The 19,843-nt window shown below is 45.1% G+C and overlaps 1 protein-coding gene across 2 annotated transcripts in view; it reads right to left on the bottom strand.

Moving 5' to 3' along the window:
- Positions 1 to 6,576, bottom strand: part of LOC130273677 (uncharacterized) — a 79,159-nt gene extending 72,583 nt beyond the window's left edge. The window contains exon 1 of one of the 2 annotated variants that reach the window (XM_056520876.1): positions 6,529 to 6,576. The gene's annotated coding sequence lies outside the window, so the exon portion shown is untranslated. The remainder of the gene's footprint in view (positions 1 to 6,528) is intronic. The other variant, XM_056520875.1, reaches the window with a different exon arrangement.
- Between the last annotated feature and the right edge of the window lie 13,267 nt (positions 6,577 to 19,843).

Raw genomic sequence — 19,843 nt, 5'->3', positions numbered from 1 at the left:
TTGAGCTGTTTACAGAGGGCCCTCCAGAATTTAGACACGAATTGGACGCCTCTATCCGAGACGATCTGTGTGGGCAAACCGTGAAGACGAAAAATGTGAACAAAAAATTGTTTTGCCAACTGAGGCGCTGAAGGGAGACCAGGAAGAGGAATAAAATGTGCCATCTTGGAAAATCGATCAACGACCACCCAAACAACAGTGTTGCCACGGGATGGGGGTAAGTCTGTAATAAAGTCCATACCAATCAGAGACCAAGGCTGTTCGGGGACAGGCAGAGGATGAAGGAGACCAGCAGGCTTCTGGCGAGGAGTCTTATCCCGGGCACAGACAGTACAGGCCCGCACAAAATCAACAACATCCGTCTCCAGAGTCGGCCACCAATAGAAACGAGAGATGAGTTGCAAGGACTTTTTGATGCCCGCATGGCCTGCGAGGTGGGAGGAGTGACCCCATTTGAGAATCCCGAGACGTTGGCGTGGAGAAACGAAGGTCTTCCCTGGAGGAGTTTGCCTGATGGAGACTGGAGAAGTGGAGATCAGACAGTCAGGAGGAATGATGTGTTGCGGAGAGACCTCTACTTCCGAGGCATCCGAGGAACGAGAGAGAGCATCGGCCCTAATGTTCTTGTCGGCAGGGCGAAAATGAATTTCAAAGTTAAAACGGGCAAAGAACAACGACCACCTGGCCTGGCGAGGATTCAGCCGTTAGGCAGACTGGAGATAGGAGAGATTCTTGTGATCGGTGTAAATGATAACTGGAAATTTTGATCCCTCCAGCAGATGCCTCCATTCCTCAAGTGCCAATTTAATGGCCAGTAGTTCTCGATCCCCGATGGAGTAGTTCCTCTCCGCCGGAGAGAAGGTCCTAGAAAAAAAAACACAAGTAACAGCATGCCCAGAAGAATTTTTTTGTAGAAGGACCGCTCCAGCTCCCACTGAGGAGGCATCAACCTCCAATAGGAAGGGTTTAGATGGGTCAGGTCTGGAGAGCACGGGAGCAGAAGAAAAGGCAGACTTGAGCCGTTTAAATGCGTCTTCCGCTTGGGGAGACCAGGATTTAGGATTGGCATTCTTCTTGGTTAAAGCCACGATAGGAGCCACAATAGTGGAAAAATGTGGAATGAATTGTCTGTAATAATTGGCGAACCCCAAAAAACGTTGGATAGCACGGAGTCCGGAGGGGCGTGGCCAATCTAAGACGGCAGAGAGTTTATCTGGGTCCATTTGTAGTCCCTGGCCAGAGACCAAGTATCCTAGGAAAGGAAGAGATTGACATTCAAACAGACATTTCTCCATTTTGGCATAAAGTTGATTGTCTCGAAGTCTCTGAAGAACCATGCGGACATGCTGGCGATGTTCTTCTAAGTTGGCAGAAAAAATCAGAATATCGTCCAGATACACAACAACACAGGAATATAAGAGATCACGAAAAATTTCATTAACAAAGTCTTGGAAGACGGCAGGGGCGTTGCACAGGCCAAAGGGCATGACCAGATACTCAAAGTGTCCATCTCTGGTGTTAAATGCAGTTTTCCATTCGTCCCCCTCCCTGATGCGGATGAGATTATATGCACCTCTTAAGTCCAGTTTGGTAAAGATGTGGGCACCTTGAAGGCGATCAAAGAGTTCAGAGATAAGAGGTAGGGGGTAGCGGTTCTTTACCGTGATTTTATTAAGTCCGCGGTAATCAATGCAAGGACGTAGGGAGCCATCCTTTTTGGACACAAAGAAAAATCCAGCTCCGGCAGGAGAGGAGGATTTGCGGATAAACCCCTTTTTTAAATTTTCCTGGATGTATTCAGACATAGCAAGAGTCTCTGGGGCGGACAGAGGATAAATTCTGCCCCGGGGTGGAGTAGTGCCCGGGAGGAGGTCAATAGGACAGTCAAAAGGCCTGTGAGGGGGTAAAGTCTCAGCTTGCTTTTTGCAAAATACGTCAGCATAGTCCATATAAGCCTTAGGGAGACCGGTTACAGGGGGAACCACAGGGTCACGGCAGGGAGTACTGGGAACCGGTTTAAGACAGTCCTTGAAACAAGAAGTACCCCAGCTCTTGATCTCTCCTGTTGACCAATCAAGGGTTGGGGAATGGCGTTGAAGCCACGGTAGTCCAAGGAGAATTTCGGAAGTGCAATTGGAGAGGACCAAAAACTCAATTTTTTCGTGATGGGGTCCGATGCACATTAGGAGGGGTTCCGTGCGGTAACGCACGGCACAGTCCAATCTTTCATTGTTAACACAATTGATGTAGAGGGGTCTGGCGAGACTGGTCACTGGGATGTTGAACCTGTTGATGAGAGAGGCCAAAATAAAATTTCCTGCAGATCCAGAATCCAAGAAGGCCTTAGTAGAGAAGGAGAAGGTAGAGGCAGATATCCGCACAGGCACAGTAAGGCGTGGAGAAGCAGAGTTGACATCAAGAACTGTCTCACCTTTGTGCGGAGTCAGCGTACGTCTTTCCAGGCGGGGAGGACGGATAGGACAATCCTTCAGGAAGTGTTCGGTACCGGCACAGGTAAAGATTCTCCATGCGGCGTCGTGTCCTCTCTTGAGGTGTCAAGCGAGACCGGTCAACTTGCATAGCCTCCACGGCGGGAGGCACAGGAACGGATTGCATAGGACCAGAGGAGAGAGGAGCCGGGGAGAAAAAACGCCTCGTGCGAACAAAGTCCATATCCTGGCGGAGCTCCTGACGCCTTTCGGAAAAACGCATGTCAATGCGAGTGGCAAGATGAATGAGTTCATGCAGGTTAGCAGGAATTTCTCGTGCGGCCAGAACATCTTTAATGTTGCTGGATAGGCCTTTTTTAAAGGTCGCGCAGAGGGCCTCATTATTCCAGGATAATTCGGAAGCAAGAGTACGGAATTGGATGGCGTACTCGCCAACGGAAGAATTACCCTGGACCAGGTTCAGCAGGGCAGTCTCAGCAGAAGAGGCTCGGGCAGGTTCCTCAAAGACACTTCGAATTTCCGAGAAGAAGGAGTGTACAGAGGCAGTGACGGGGTCATTGCGGTCCCAGAGCGGTGTGGCCCATGACAGAGCTTTCCCAGACAGAAGGCTGACTACGAAAGCCACCTTAGACCTTTCAGTAGGAAACTGGTCCGACATCATCTCCAAGTGCAGGGAACATTGTGAAAGAAAGCCACGGCAAAAGTTAGAGTCCCCATCAAATTTATCCGGCAAGGAAAGTCGTAGGCCGGAAGCGGCCACTCGCTGCGGAGGAGGTGCAGGAGCTGGCGGAGGAGATGATTGCTGAAGCTGTGGTAGTAGCTTCTGTAGCATCACGGTCAGTTGAGACAGCTGGTGGCCTTGTTGCGCTATCTGTTGCGACTGCTGGGCGACCACAGTGGTGAGGTCGGCGACAACTGGCAGTGGAACTTCAGCGGGATCCATGGCCGGATCTACTGTCACGATTCGGCTGGCAGGAGGTGGATCCTCTGTGCCAGAGAGGGATTGGCGTGGACCGTGCTAGTGGACCGGTTCTAAGCTGCTACTGGTTTTCACCAGAGCCCGCCGCAAAGCGGGATGGTCTTGCAGCGGCGGTAGCAACCAGGTCGTATCCACTAGCAACGGCTCAACCTCTCTGACTGCTGAAGATAGGCGCGGTACAAGGGAGTAGACAAGAGCAAGGTCGGACGTAGCAGAAGGTCGGGGCAGGCAGCAAGGATCGTAGTCAGGGGCAACGGCAGGAGGTCTGGAACACAGGCTAGGAACACACTGGGAAACGCTTTCACTGGCACGATGGCAACAAGATCCGGCAAGGAAGGGAAGGGGAAGTGAGGTTATATAGGGAAGTGCACAGGTGAATTCACTAATTAGAACCAGGCGCCAATCAGCGGCACACTGGCCCTTTAAATCGCAGAGACCCGGCGCGCGCGCGCCCTAGGGAGCGGGGCCGCGCGCGCCGGGACAAGACCGACGGAGAGCGAGTCAGGTACGGGAGCCGGGATGCGCATCGCGAGCGGGCGCCTGCCGCATAGCGAATCGCATCCCGGCTGGGAGAGGTATCGCAGCGCACCCGGTCAGCAGGTCTGACCGGGGCGCTGCAATTGCGAGAATGTTGCGAGCGCTCCGGGGAGGAGCGGGGACCCGGAGCGCTCGGCGTAACAATTTAGCTCACTAGTCTGAATTCCTCTCAAAGGGAGGGGGTGTGGCCTCATTGTGCAGGTCTCCGCCCCCTCCCTCAGTATGCTGTCTGGTCACATCTCCCCTAGCATTAGCAAATCTACAACTTCCAGCTTGTCCTCACTGACAGTCACAGGACACAAGATGACAGTGGGAGGATTTTTCCTCCAGCTGTGAGCCCTGCACTCACAGCTGTCAATCAAGGAAATGTGTCCATGACATAGGTGATGATGCATGGACACAGCAGGACTAGTATGTGTCCAAGCAGGCAGGGAGGGCAGTTGTTTGACTGGCTTTTTCAGAATGAAATACTGAAACATTTATAATGAAAGCAATTGCAAAACCTATTGGTTTTGCATGCTTTACAAAAAATCAAATGCTTTTGTATCTAACAGTGCCCATTTAACCCCTTAACGACGCAGGACGTATATTTACGTCCTGCGCCGGCTCCCGCGATATGAAGCGGGATCGCGCCGCGATCCCGCATCATATCGCGTCGGTCCCGGCGCTCATCAACGGCCGGGACCCGCGGCTAATACCACACATCGCCGATCGCGGCGATGTGCAGTATTAACCCTTTAGAAGCGGCGGTCAAAGCTGACCGCCGCTTCTAAAGTGAAAGTGAAAGTGACCCGGCTGCTCAGTCGGGCTGTTCGGGACCGCCGCGGTGAAATTTCACCGCGGCGTCCCGAACAGCTGACAGGACACCGGGAGGGCCCTTACCTGCCTCCCCGGTGTCCGATCGGTGAATGACTGCTCCGTGCCTGAGATCCAGGCAGGAGCAGTCAAGCGCCGATAACACTGATCACAGGCGTGTTAATACACGCCTGTGATCTGTGTAAAAGATCAGTGTGTGCAGTGTTATAGGTCCCTATGGGACCTATAACACTGCAAAAAAATTTTTTTTTAAAGTGTTAATGAAGGACATTTAACCCCTTCCCTAATAAAAGTTTGAATCACCCCCCTTTTCCCATAAAAGAAATAAAACAGTTTAAAAAAATAAATAAATAAACATATGTGGTATCGCCGTGTGCGTAAATGTCCGAACTATAAAAATATATCATTAGTTAAACCGCACGGTCAATGGCGTACGCGCAAAAAAATTCCAAAGTCCAAAAAAGCGTATTTTGGTCACTTTTTATACCATTAAAAAATGAATAAAAAGTGATCAAAAAGTCCGATCAAAACAAAAATCATACCGATAAAAACTTCAGATCACGGCGCAAAAAAACGCCCTGTACGTGGAAAAATAAAAAAGTTATAGGGGTCAGAAGATGACATTTTTAAACGTATAAATTTTCCTGCATGTAGTTATGATTTTTTCCAGAAGTGCGACAAAATCAAACCTATATAAATAGGGTATCATTTTAACCGTATGGACCTACAGAATAATGATAAGGTGTAATTTTTACCGAAATATGCACTGCGTAGAAACGGAAGCCCCCAAAAGTTACAAAATGGCGTTTTTTCGTCGATTTTGTCGCACAATGATTTTTTTTTCCGTTTCGCCGTGCATTTTTGGGTAAAATGACTAATGTCACTGCAAAGTAGAATTGGCGACGCAAAAAATAAGCCATAATATGGATTTTTAGGTGGAAAATTGAAAGGGTTATGATTTTTAAAAGGTAAGGAGGAAAAAACGAAAGTGCAAAAACGGAAAAACCCTGAGTCCTTAAGGGGTTAAAGAGTACCTGTCACCAAATAAAACTTTTAATACAGTGTTCCTTGTGTAATTAGCAGACAATTTCCCATTCACTTGCTTCCAAAATTATCAACATAAATATGTTTAAAATGCAATACAAAAAAAACAACCATTAGGTTGCTCTGTTCTGTTCCCTGCCACAATTAAAGGGGTACTCCGGTGAAATTTTTTTTTTTTTTTTAAATCAGCTGGTACCAGAAAGTTAAACAGATTTGTAAATTAACAAAAGAAAATGTGTGCAGCTCACATTCAAATGCCCGAGGTCAATGTGGCCAAAAAGATCGATCCCCACCATTCAAAAATAATCTAAATTAATATAAAAATATTTGAACCACACCTCAAGAGCATCACCCCATTGGGTACACAATGAATATCAATTGGGAACAGCCAGTTTGAAACAAAATGACAAATTTATTAAAATACAATAAAAAATATGATAGTACAAACATAAAATATTTATCAGAGCAATATTAAATGTTACATTGAACTGCCATTGGGCCCTAATGGCAGAATAAATTGTATCCCTTGCAGCAATCGCCTGATATTTAAAGTGCCAGCGATATTGAATGCCGATAGTTCAGAATATACTGTTAATCCGGCAGATGTAGTGTAAATGAAAAATAAGATAAATAATCAGTCTCGCAATGGATCTAGACTGTACTATCCATAGTCATTGGATGAAAAGTTGTGCGCTACCTCACCGAAACAGCTGGTCCCGTGGTGCAGCGGACTGAAGATGGTACATCCAGTAAGGTGCTGTATAACGGTGAGTGGGCAGTGTGGTCCTCCCGTGCCTGTTGCGAATGGAGCTCCGGCAAGAGACTTCCAGGTGAGCGGTCCGCAATTGCTATTTGCTGTTTTTTAATAGAAGTGATTTAAAAAAAAAAATGTTTTCCATCGGAGTACCACTTTAAGGCGACAGTGTCTGGCCGTCAATGCCAGGAGATGTAATAGGTCCGGGAAAGAGCACACATTTACTAGAAAGGGGGCTTGAGCCCCTGCATTTTTTAATGCTCCTCCTAAAAGTGCCCTTCTCCCTGGCAGGAAGTAAAATGAGTGGTGATTAATCTTCACAGCTCAGCCATGGAGAATGAGAAGAGGGGGAGGGTAGGGGAGTACAGAGAGAGAGAGCAAGGACATAAGAACTAGCAGCCTTACACAGTGACAAAACCCCAGCCCTGCACAGCCCCTCCTGTCCCGACAGCAGCAGAAACAAAAATTGAGGAGCATGGAGGGGGAGTGCAGCCTTACAGTGCTTAATTCCCCTGCAGTGCCATAATCTACACAGAGACAGGTCCTGACATTAAGATGGTGTGATCTCCACAGCGCCCCCATCATGTCACTTTGTGTTTTCCAGGCGGCAAACACAGCAAGCAAGGAATGTGTATACCGTATTTATCGGGGTATACCACGCACCGGCCTATAACACGCACCCTCATTTTACCAAGGATATTTGGGTAAAAAAAGTTTTTTACCCAAATATCCATGGTAAAATGAGGGTGCGTGTGTGCGCGTGTATACCCCGATACACCCCCAGGAAAGGCAGGGGGAGAGAGGCCGTCGCTGCGCGCTTCTCTCCCCCTGCCTTTCCTGGGGTCTAGAGCCCTGCTGCCGGCCCTTCTCTCCCCCTGGCTATCGGCGCCGCTGCCCGTTCTGTCCCCCTGACTATCGGTGCCGGCGCCCCATTGCCGGCGCCAATAGCCAGGGGGAGAGAAGCGGCGCCGACAGCCAGGGGGAGAGAAGGGGCAGCGGCACCCATTGCCGGCGCCGCTGCCCCGTTGCCTCCCCCCATCCCCGGTGGCATAATTACCTGTTGCCGGGGTTGGGTCCGCGCTGCTGCAGGCCTCCGGCGTGCGTCCCCTGCGTCATTGCTATGCGCGGCGCACTGACGTCATGCGCCGCGCCGTGCAGCGCATAGCAACGACGCAGGGGACGCACGCCCGAGGCCTGAAGCAGCGCGGACCCGACCCCGGCAACAGGTAATTATGCCACCGGGGATGGGGGGAGGCAACGGGGCAGCGGCGCCGGCAATGGGTGCCGCTGCCCCTTCTCTCCCCCTGGCTGTCGGCGCCGCTTCTCTCCCCCTGGCTATCGGCGCCGGCACCGATAGTCAGGGGGACAGAACGGGCAGCGGCGCCGATAGCCAGAGGGAGAGAAGGGCCGGCAGCAGGGCTCTAGACCCCTGGAAAGGCAGGGGGAGAGAAGCGGGCAGCGACGGCCTCTCTCCCCCTGCCTTTCCTGGGGGTGTATCGGCGTATAACATGCACATAGACTTTAGGCTAAAAATTTTAGCCTAAAAAGTGCGTGTTATACGCCGATAAATACGGTATATGTGACTCTATGTATGCATGTAATAGCTATCTAGTGTGTGTGACTATGTGGAGATTGTGTTGTATATCTGACTATGGGGTGATTGTGTGTTGAATGTGTGACTGTGTGGTGGTCGTGTGTTGTATGTGTGACTATGCGGTCATTATGTGTTGTATGTATGACTATGCAGTGATTATGTGTTGTATGTATGGCTGTGTGGTGATTGTGTGTTGTATGTGTAACTGCGGTGATTGTGTGTTGTATGTGTGACTAAGTTTAGATTATGTGTTATATGTATGACTATGTGGTGATTGTGTATTGTATGTGTCACTATTTGTGATTGTGTGTTGTATGTGTGACTATGCAGTGATTGTGTGTTGTATGTGTGTCTATGTTGTTATTATGTGTCCATGTGTCATAAACATGCATATGTGTGACTATGTAAGTGGTCACAGTGTGGTCTAGGTAGGTGACAAATGCATGTATAAGGGCATCCATGTAAGTCCTCAGGGCAGGGTTGTAGCTAGGGTGTGGCGAGTGAGGCACTGGCCTCTGGTGCAACTGTGAGGGGGCAAAGAGGGTGTTTAACTTGCCTTCATTAACAATATAGTAGCAATACAATGTACGCATCACCACCCAGTATTGTGCAAGAGCAGAGAGTCCTACTGCATACAGGGCATTTTGCTTCTGTAATAAAGCTTAGCAGCAAAAGCTTATGCTTCAGGCGACGTGTAAGCCATCATTTGCAGCGTACAGGAGATAGTCATGAGCTTCTCCAAGTGACAGAACCCAGAGCAGAACATGTACAGGGCCCAACCTCATCGAGGGATCGGTGGTTTTCATACAGTGCCTGTGTAGAGCCGGTGCCACCACTATATGGTAACTGTATGGGGGATATTTGTTTAAGTATAGTGGTTTTTGTCCAGTATCTAGTTTGAGTATAGTGGTTTTTGTTCAGTATCAGTATGGTAGTATTAAAGGGGAATTCCGCCCCTAGACATCTTAGTCCCTATCCAAAGCATAGGGGTTACGATGTCAGATCGCCACGGTCCCGCTGCTGGGGACCCCCAGGATCTCTGCGAGTTCGCTCTGTGCGTAATGACGGGCAATACAGGGGACGGAGCAGCGTGACGTCATGCCTCCGCCCCTCGTGACATCACAGCCGCCCCCTTAATGCAAGTCTATGGCAGGGGCGTGATGACCGCTACGCCCCCTCACATAGACTCGTATTGAGGACGTCACGTGGCGATGCTCCGGCCCCTGTATTGCCCGTCATTACATGCAGAGCGAACTCGCTCTGTGCAGTAATGACAGCGGGGTGCCGCAGCGGAGATCCCGGGGGTCGCCAGCAGCGGGACCGCGGCGATCTGACATCTTATGTCTAGGGGAGGAGTACCCCTTTAACCAGTCACTATGTGGTGTAATGGAAGTAATCATGGTGTGACGGAATTATTTGTCTCTTTAGTGGTGTTATTGGTCTCTATATAGTGTTTCCTATTCCCTACCAGTATGATGGTATTACCTAGTCACTTTGTGATGGTAATGGTAGTGGTTATGGTTTGGTGCAGTTATTTATCCCTTGTGTAGTGGTGTTACTGGTTATAAAGGTCTATTAATAGTGGTTCTTATTCCCTAACAGTATGATGGTATTATTTAGTCATGCTGTAGTAACACACTGCTAAAAAAATAAATAAAGGGAACATTTAAACAACACAATGTAACTCCAAGTCAATCACACTTCTGTGAAATCACACTGTCCACTCAGGAAGCAACACTGATTGACAATCAATTTCACATGCTGTTGTGCAAATGGAACAGACAACAGGTGGAAATTATAGGCAATTAGCAAGACACCCCCAATAAAGGAGTGGTTCTGCAGCTTGTGACCACAGACCACTTCTCAGTTCCTATGCTTCCTGGCTGATGTTTTGGTCACTTTAGAATGCTGGCGGTGTTTTCACTCTAGTGGTAGCATGAGACGGAGTCTACAACCAACACATGTGGCTCAGGTAGTGCAGCTCATTCAGGATGGCACATCAATGCAAGCTGTGGCAAGAAGGTTTGCTGTGTCTGTCAGCATATTGTCCAGAGCATGAAGGCGCAACCAAAAGACAGGCCAGTACATCAGGAGACATGGAGGAGGCCGTAGGAGGGCAACAACCTAGCAGCAGGACCTCTACCTCCGCCTTTGCGCAAGGAGGAGCCACTGCCAGAGCACTGCAAAATGACCTCCAGCAGGCCACAAATGTGCATGTGTCCACTCAAACAGTCAGAAACGGACTCCATGAGTGTGGTATGAGGGCCCGACATCCGCAGGTGGGGGTTGTGCTTACAGCCCACCACAGTGTCCAGGATGTTTGGCATTTGCCAGAGAACACCAAGATTGGCAAATTCACCACTGGCGCCCTGTGCTCTTCACAGATGAAATCGGGGTTCACACTGAGAACATGTGACAGACCTGACAGATGCCGGGAAGAACTTTCTGTTGCCTACAACATCCTCCAGCATGACCGGTTTTGCGGTGTTTCAGTAATGGTGTGGGGTGGCATTTCTTTTGGGGGCCGCACAGCCCTCCATATGCTTGCCAGAGGTAGCCTGACTGCCATTTGGTACCGGGATGAGATCCTCAGACTCATATGAGACCATATGCTGCTGCGGTTGGCCCTAGGTTCCTCCTAATGCAGGACAATGTTAGACCTCATGTGGCTGGAGTGTGTCAGCAGTTCCTGCAAGAGGAAGGCATTGATGCTATGGACTGGACAGCCCGTTCCCCAGACCTGAATCCGATTGAGCACATCTGGGACATCATGTCTCGCTCCATCCACCAACGCCACATTGCACCACAAACTGTCCAGAAGTTGGCGGCTTTAGTCCAGGTCTGGGAGGACATCCCTCAGGAGACCATCTGCCACCTCATCAGGAGCATGCCCAGGCGTTGTAGAGAGGTCATACGGACACGTGGAGGCCACACACACACTACTGAGCCTCATTTTGACTTGTTTTAAGGACGTTACATCAAAGATGGATCAGCCTGTAGTGTGGTTTTCCACTTTAATTTTGAGTGTGACTCCATATCCAGACCTCCATGGGTTGATAAATTTGATTTTATGGCAGACAGGAGGCTTCATATTATGCTTAAATCTTTCATTTACTACTTTGGAGCAGCAATAGTTAATCAAACAGATGAAAAGAAAAATGCAATCAGGATGATGTCACATATGTAGATGAGTATCATAAACAATGAACATGCAGCAGAGGTGATATAATGAGTCCCTTCTAGTAAAACTTCCTTTTCATTGCTGCTTCACAGAAAGATAAGTTCTATATATTATTGTTGCATTGTTATATATGCTATATATCTTCCTAATATATTTCATCCTGCCTTTATTTCATACTACCGTTATTTGTCTACCATCCTTGCCCTATATTTCTCTTTACCGCCCTTCCGCTTATCTCTGTGTCCCTCACGGCTCCAGGAGTGCCAGCATCCACATCTTTATAATTGTTTCCCGTATCCTCTCTTTACTGCTTTACCTCTTTGGTACCTCATCTGGTAAGTATTATCCGTGCCTTTCTCCTCTGTGCCCGACCTTGGACAGTCTTACCGAACAGACCCGTCTTCTTGTTTTTTCTTCTCCCCTGAGCCACAGGCTCCCGCGATATAATATAGTGAGACTTCCTTTCCTCCCCCTCCCTTCAACTGGTTCTCAGTTGAATCCCGTTTTCACACGTGGCGTCTTCTCCTCAGACGCTGGACTGCTTCACTGAAGAGAAGACGTGTCACGCTCCATTCTCTGTCCATATATTAATATACTCCTCATTCAGGTTACCATTATTTACTAAATTTGCTACCATTTACTATATATTACGATCATTATATATTCCCTAAGCAAATTTAATATAATTATATAATTAAAATAATTAATATACATATTAAATGATATTTATCTATTAGTATAATTCATTATTATACATAACTCATTAGTATCATTTATTTAGAATAAAATATTAACTAACTAATGAAATACATTTCATATATATATATATATATATATATATATATATATATATATATATTATCTCATACTCATTATCCCTATTGTTATCTCATATATTACAGGTTTATTACAATTAAACTATGTCAGCTGAACATACCAGGAAGTCATTCCTCATTGAGAAACATATATTACTACCCACCAAATCCAAGACATGGTAGATCAGTCGGTATCTAGGTCCGTTCAGTCGGCCATCCGCACTGCTATGTCCATAATGCAGGATTCCATAGTAACCATGGCTATTACCAAATACTCCTCAAAAATCTCCTATTCCTGCACCTCATACTCCTTCAGGACCATTTTTTGGTCTGCTGAAGATCCAACATCCAAATAAGCTAAAGGCCTTAAAAAATCTGCAAAATAGAGCCATTTTCATGACGACCGTACCTCCCCAAAACCTAAAAATATAGCTATAAAGGGAGCAAAATCAGTTACATTCTCAGAACTCACTTCCCCAGTGCAGCCATGATTCAGGTGTCATACAGTTACACCAGAGACCCTCCGCCCGGGAGGAAGAGCAATTGCAACGGGCAAAAACCTCTAAGAGATCCAAACCGGACTCATATGCGGAAATCTCAGGCCAATCCTCCTAAGAATTATCTGATTTTGATCCTGAGGATTTTTCTGATGAATATGAAAGTATTAATCCTTCTATTGAAAATCCTGAAACTGTGGTCTTAGATAGTAAAGGTAACCCTTTCTTTGACCAAACAAACAAAAAACCTCGCTCAGGCGAGTGGGTTCCTCAGTCTCACATGGAAAAATACCTGACTGTATGGATCAGAAAGGCACTAGATAAAGCCACTAGAAATAAATTACGGGCAGAGTGTCCAAGACCGTCTGGCATCCTGTGCTCTTCACAGAGGAAAGCAGGTCTCTGCCTTCCAAAGCAGCTGACAAACCTGAACTTGACCCCATTTTGGTGAAATACCTTTTAAAATCTGGCAAACCCCCCGAAAAAAAGGGGTAGACCGATCTTTTAACCTCTTAAGGACGCAGGGCGTACCTGTATGCCCTGCGCCCGGTATTTAAACGGGGTCACGTTGTGACCCCACATCATACCGGCTCAGTCATGGCGGCTTATGATAGCCGGGACCCTGGGCTAATAGCGTGCGGCACCGATCGTTGTGCTGCGCGCCATTAACCCTTTAGACGCGGCGATTAAAGTTGATTGCCGTGTCTAAAATGAAAATAAAAGTTTCCAGGCAGCTCAGTCGGGCTGATCGGGACTATCACGATAAAATCGCGATGTCCCGGTCAGCTAGGACGCGAGCGAAGGTCCCCTTTCCTTGCTCCGTCACGTCCGATCGGCATTTGTTTGCTCCAAGCCTGAGCTACAGGCTTGAGCAATCAACCCCCTATAATGCTGATCCATGCAAAGCTATGGCTTTGCAGGGATCAGTGTAAAAGATCAGTGTGTGCAGTGTTATAGCCCCCTATGGGAGCTATAACACTGCAAAAAAAAAGTAAAATTTTTTTTTTGTTTTTATAAAAGGTCATTTAACCCCTTCCCTAATAAAAGTTTGAATCACCCCCCTTTTCCCATTAAAAAAACTGTGTAAATAAACATATGTGGTATCGCCGCATGTGGAACTGTCCGAACTATAAAAATACATTGTTAACTAAACCGCACAGTCAATGGCGTACGCGCCAAAAAATTCCAAAGTCCAAAATAGCTTATTTTTGGTCACTTTTTATACCATGAAAAAATGAATAAAAAGCGATCAAAAAGTCTGATCAATACAAAAATGGTACCAATAAAAACAGCAGGACACGGCGCAAAAAATTAGCCCTCATACCGGCCCATACGCGGAAAAATAAAAAAGTTATAGGGGTCAGAAGATGAGATATTTAACATATACATTTTCCTGCATGTAGTTATGATTTTTTTCAGAAGTACGACAAAACCAAACCTATATAAGTAGGGTATCATTTTAACCGTATGGACTTACAGAATAAAGATAAGGTGTAACTTTTACCGAAAATCACTGCGTAGAAAGGGAAGTTACAAAAGTTACAAAATGACATTTTTTCTTCAATTTTGTCGCACAATGAATTTTTTTTCCCTTCCGCTGTAGATTTTTTGGTCAAATGACTAATGTCTCTGCAAAGTAGAATTGATGACACAAAAAAATAAGCCATCATATGGAATTTTATGTGCAAAATTGAAAGTGTTATGATTTTTAGAAGGTGATGAGGAAAAAATGAAAGGGGTTAAACTATGCCAGGATAAAGGGGTTAAACTATGCCAGGATAAACTATTAGACCTACTAGGATCCTAGATCTTTCCGAGGAGGCTTATTCCTCTGGCAATCCGGTGGATATCAATATATTACGGGGCTGGGCCCAAAGTGCCATTTGTACTTTAGGCAATGCCAATGCAACTATCTGCACTGAACGTCGTCGCTCAGTTCTAATGAAACTAGATCACCAGCTATCACACCTTGCCACTAAGGAATCTGCGACTCCCACTGAAGGCCTTCTATTTGGCGACTCTTTTATAAAAGATATAAGTAAATATGTAGGCCTATTCTCGTCCCTAGATAGAGCCCAAGCTTCTCTAAAAAAAGGTCTTACCCAGTAATTTTTTTTGGCAGGGCTGGAAGAGGAAGGGGATGCTCTTCCAGCCACATTGCACAACCCAGACAATGTTACCCCTTCTCTCCATACCGGGGATGTCCATGGAGGACCAGAGGAATTCATGGTTTTCCCAGAACCCCTACAGGTGAGTCAAAATCCAATATCTTCTTCCCAAATTCCATTAGGAGGAAGACTAATTCATTTTTCCCACAATTGGGAAATGATTACTTCCGATTCATGGATCCTCAACACAATCAGAGATTATCAAATAGATTTTGTTTTCTCTCCAATCCAACTTATTCTTCCCCATTCTATCCATTTCTCTGTTCTAGATCAGAACCTAATAGAAATCAGAAATCAAAGATCTTCATTACAAAGGAGCTATAACACCAGTTCCTCTCCAATCTTCTGAGCAACCTCTTTTTGGTAAAGAAAAAAGATGGAGGTTTCCGCCTGGTTATAAACCTAAAAATTCTAAACAACTTTGTCAAATATCACCACTTCAAGATGGAAGGGATCCATCTTTTGAAGGATCTTCTCCTTCAAGACGATTGGCTGATAAACATAAATTTAAAGGACGCTTACCTTACAGTCCCTATCCATCCTTCTCATCAACCATACCTTCAATTCATCTGGAGGAATCAGAAATTGCAATTCACTTGCCTACCCTTAGAACTTTCTTCAGCGCCCTGGTGTTTCACAAAACTGCTGAAACCAGTTGTGGCTGCACTGAGAAGTCGAGGTGTTCGTCTAATAATCTACCTAGACGACAGTCTCATCATGACCCGTTCTCTTCCCCTTTTCCAACTCCACCTTCAATGGACATTGTCACTTCTGGAAAATCTAGGGATTTTTGATAAATCACAAGAAATCAATTCTGTCCCCTTCAAAAGAGGTAGAATTTCTAGGTTTCATTGTAAACACTCAATCCGCCCTTTTGAGTCTTCCTTACAGAAGATTAAAGATGATTCGGAAAGAAATTTGCTCCATTCTAAACAAAGACCTTATTTCCCTTCGGTCCATAGCTCGGATCGTGGGGTTACTTTCAACTTCCATCCAAGCAATATTTACAGCTCCTCTACATTATCGAGCACTTCAACAACTAAAAACCCATCACCTGAGAAACGGGTTAGGATATTCAGACAAAATATCCCTTTCTTCGGAATCCAGAGAAGAGCTACTCTGGTGGCTTCGTCACATCCAAGAATGGAATGTAAAGACGATTTTCCATTCCAAACCAGATCTCATCATCGAATCCGACAAAAGCCAATTAGGTTGGGGTGCTCGTTGCGGTCACCTTTCCACAGGAGTGAAATGGTCTGTAAAAGAATCACAACTACATATCAACTGTCTACAGTAAAACTTCTGGCAGGTTCTTTTGCACTCGAACTGTTGCATTCTGTTAAGGATGGACAACATCTCAGCGGGTCAATATGTGAACAGATGGGGAGGTACAAAGTCGAAACTTATGGTGGACATCTCAAAAGAGTTTCTGCCTGAACAAAAACATAATACTGAAAGCAGAATACCTACCAGGTCTTTCCAATTCGGTGAAACTGGACCCGATCTGCTTTCAACACATCAACTCTCTTTGGGGTCCATTATACCTAGACCTCTTTGCATCAAGACTAAACCGCCAACCTCAACGATTTTTCAGTTGGAGACCAGATCCAGAAGCATCAGGACTAGATGTGTTTCTTCAAATTTGGCCCCCTCAGACTCTGTACTCTTTTTCTCCCTTTGCAATGATCTCCAGAGTGCTTTTACAAACCCTGAACCAGAAATCCACTCTAGTTCTTATCACCCCATGGTGGCCGACACAATCGTGGTTCCCTCAGAACTCGATTCCCCGATTGAGTCTATTCCGGTAGGTAAACACCCTTTAGTTTGTAGACTCATGAAAGGCATTCATTTCAAAAGACCTCCTTTACCAAAGTATCATTCAACCTGGGATGTAAATAAGATTTTGGATCTATTTATATCCTGGGAAGATAATGATTCCTTATCCTTAAAATTACTTTCTTTCAAACTTACCACTTTACTTTGTTTAATCTCCATTAAAAGAGTTCCTAATGTTAGAGTTCTAGATATTTCTCATAGGCAATATCCCCCTGCCCCCCCCCCCCCAAGGTGTTATTTTCAAAATTTATAGATGAACAAAAACTAACCTACACTCAGTATTTTATCCTGCATTCCCTCATCAGGATAAATTTTGTGTAGTTCATTGTCTAAGATCCTACGGAAAAAAAGAACGGAATCCCTTAGAAACCCTTCTTTTTCACAATTACTAATTTCTTATTGTCGACCTTACTTACCCGTCTTCTCCCACCTTAGCTAGATGGGTCAAACAATCTATTAGCTGGCATTGATGTCTCTATCTTTGGGGCACACTCCTCTAGAGTAGCTATGTCCACCAAAGTAATGCAAGCAGGCATTTCTTTACCCAATATTCTTAAGGCAGCCAATTGGTCTTCTGAGTCTACTTTCAAGACCTTGTATTTTAAACCTCATTCTCATCAATGTCTATTCTTTAAGTCTTTTTCTCTATTAAAATGTTTCTATGCTAGCTTTAAACTTGCTTAATATGAAGCTTCCTGTCTGCCATAAAATTGGAGATTTTCCTAGCCTTGGTGTTGGAAAATATGGATTTTAATAAAGACAGGAGGCGAATATTATCCCACCCATTTCCCAACCTGGAATATCTTATTATTATTTTCTATTTTTCTTCTTATTATTATTATTTGATATATTTTAGATTTTTCTGCCTTCTAAAAGCCTGTTGATGGGACAGATACACCAAAAGGTCTTCAAGATCTTCTTTGTTTGAAAAGTTATATTCTACACTGTTAGGTTATTTCTACATGACAATGAAAGAGAAAGTTTTACTAGAAGGGACTCATTATATCACCTCCGCTGCATGTTGATTGGTTATGATACTCATCTACATATGACATCATCCTGATTGCATTTCACTTTTCATCTGTTAGATGCTGCTCCAAAGTAGTAAATGATGCACAGTAGCGGTCTGTGCTACACAGAGACGGGCAGGATCCAGGCTGCTTCCAGACTTCTTACCCTATCATTGGGTTACAAGCTTCAATAGGTGTTGTGCTCTAAGCATAACGCCCTAAGCTGAGCGGTTATCCTTACTGCTGCTTCCATTTATCTCTGTACCATCGGAGTAACGGCACATGTCTTTTGCGCTTTTGTCTGTTTTATTTCTTTTTCATATTGTACAAGTTTAAAGTAGTAAATGAAAGATATAAGCATAATATTCGCCTCCTGTCTTCAATAAAATCCATATTTTCCAGCACCAAGGCTAGGAAAATCTCCAATTTCCATTGATAATTTTTGTGTGATTTTGTTGTCAGCACATTCAACTATATAAAGAGGAAAGTATTTCATACGATTAATTCAGATCTAGGATGTGTTATCTTAGTGTTCCCTTTATTTTTTTGAGCAGTGTATGTCGTCCTGGTGTGGAGGTATTATTTTATGTTTATAAACCTCAACCTATAATTAAATCCGGCGATTTATACACTGTATGCATCACCACTCACTTAATGAGGCAGTAGCTTACCAGGGGCTATAGCTAAATATCAAGCTAATACATCAATTAAGTGGGAGAAATGGCAGTTCCAGTTGCTCAGCTATACATCTAATAGATTACTGGGGGCCACTGAGAAGTCTGATATCATTATGTGGGTACTTTAATAATTGTGAGAAGTGCCTTTTTTTTACCATTTCAGCCCGTCCCTCAAAATGCCTGTGTACGTCCCTGAAAGGGTCCACAATCTCTCAACAAGAGGTACACTACACAAAAGTAGCCTCTGAGAGCCATTATGCCCTCTTATGGCAAGACCCAGTGTCTAATCAGACCACACCTGATTATATAACTTTCTGAAACATAACTGCATGTAGAGCTGGAATCTGATTGGTTGCTAGGGGCAACTACTCCACTGATCCTTTCCACAAAATGTAATAAAAACACAGAAACATGTTGCAGATCTTTCATTTATTGTTTGTTTCACACTATAGTTTTCACTCCTGGTTTTGGCTACAAATGCTGACCAAAATGATCTACAAACTGGAGGCCACAATACTTGGTATGAACCCAGCCTAAGGCTAGTTTGAGACATGCAATATGGGGGGGGGGGGGATTAACCAAAAACTGCCCAGAGAAAAAGTTGCTGAGTTGCCCATAGCAACCAATCAGATTGCTTCTTTCATTTTTTTTAAAGGACCTCTGCAAAATGAAAGAAGCGATCTGATTAGTTGCTATGGGCAACTCAGCAACTTTTCCTCTGGACAGGTTTTGATAAGTCTTCCCCGATGACCCTGATTTACTATTGTAAACCCCACCTGTTTTGTCGGGTTGCGCACCAGAATGTAAGGCAAAATGCAGGGAAACATTAGTAAATACCATGGAAAAATAAATACTTGTAGGGAATTAAAACCCACAAAGAAAACTCCACTCCACTCTTAGTAAATCAGGGCCAATATGTATACATTTTTGAATCTATATAAGTTTGAATAATCAGAGGGGTGTACGCCTAAAACATAATTTTTACTATTGTCTACTAAAAAGGATGCCCACAAACATAGAGTTATAACAAACACAAAATTGCAGGGCTACTAGGTCTGGTATTAGCCCAGGTCCAGAACAGATGGTCAGTGTAGTGGTGCTAACCCTGCTCGCAAGCCGAAATTCTGCTGCCGAAATTCTGATGTGTGAATGGGACAGCAGAATCCCATATAAGTATATTGGCTATAAATGCATGCAGAATTCAGTGCAGAAATGCAGCGTGAAACCGGCCTAAGGCCGTGTTCACACAACAAATTCTGCATGAATTTCAGTGAGGAATTCCATCTAAATTTATGGCCCATTAACTTTAATGGGATTCCGCACTGCCATTCACAAGCATGCGGAATTTCACTGCTGAAATTCTGTTTTCTGCGGTCTGGAAAAATATAAGTCTGGTCTCATATTTTTCTGGACTTCGGCTGCCGAATCCCATTGAAGTCAAAGAGGCTAACTTTCTGCCGAATTTCTGCAGAATCCGCACAAACT

Source organism: Hyla sarda, chromosome 5 (genome assembly GCF_029499605.1).
Source record: "Hyla sarda isolate aHylSar1 chromosome 5, aHylSar1.hap1, whole genome shotgun sequence".
Classification (NCBI taxonomy): domain Eukaryota; kingdom Metazoa; phylum Chordata; class Amphibia; order Anura; family Hylidae; genus Hyla; species Hyla sarda.
The sequence above is the reverse complement of the archived record's forward strand: the minus strand, read 5'-3'. Positions and strand labels throughout refer to the sequence as shown.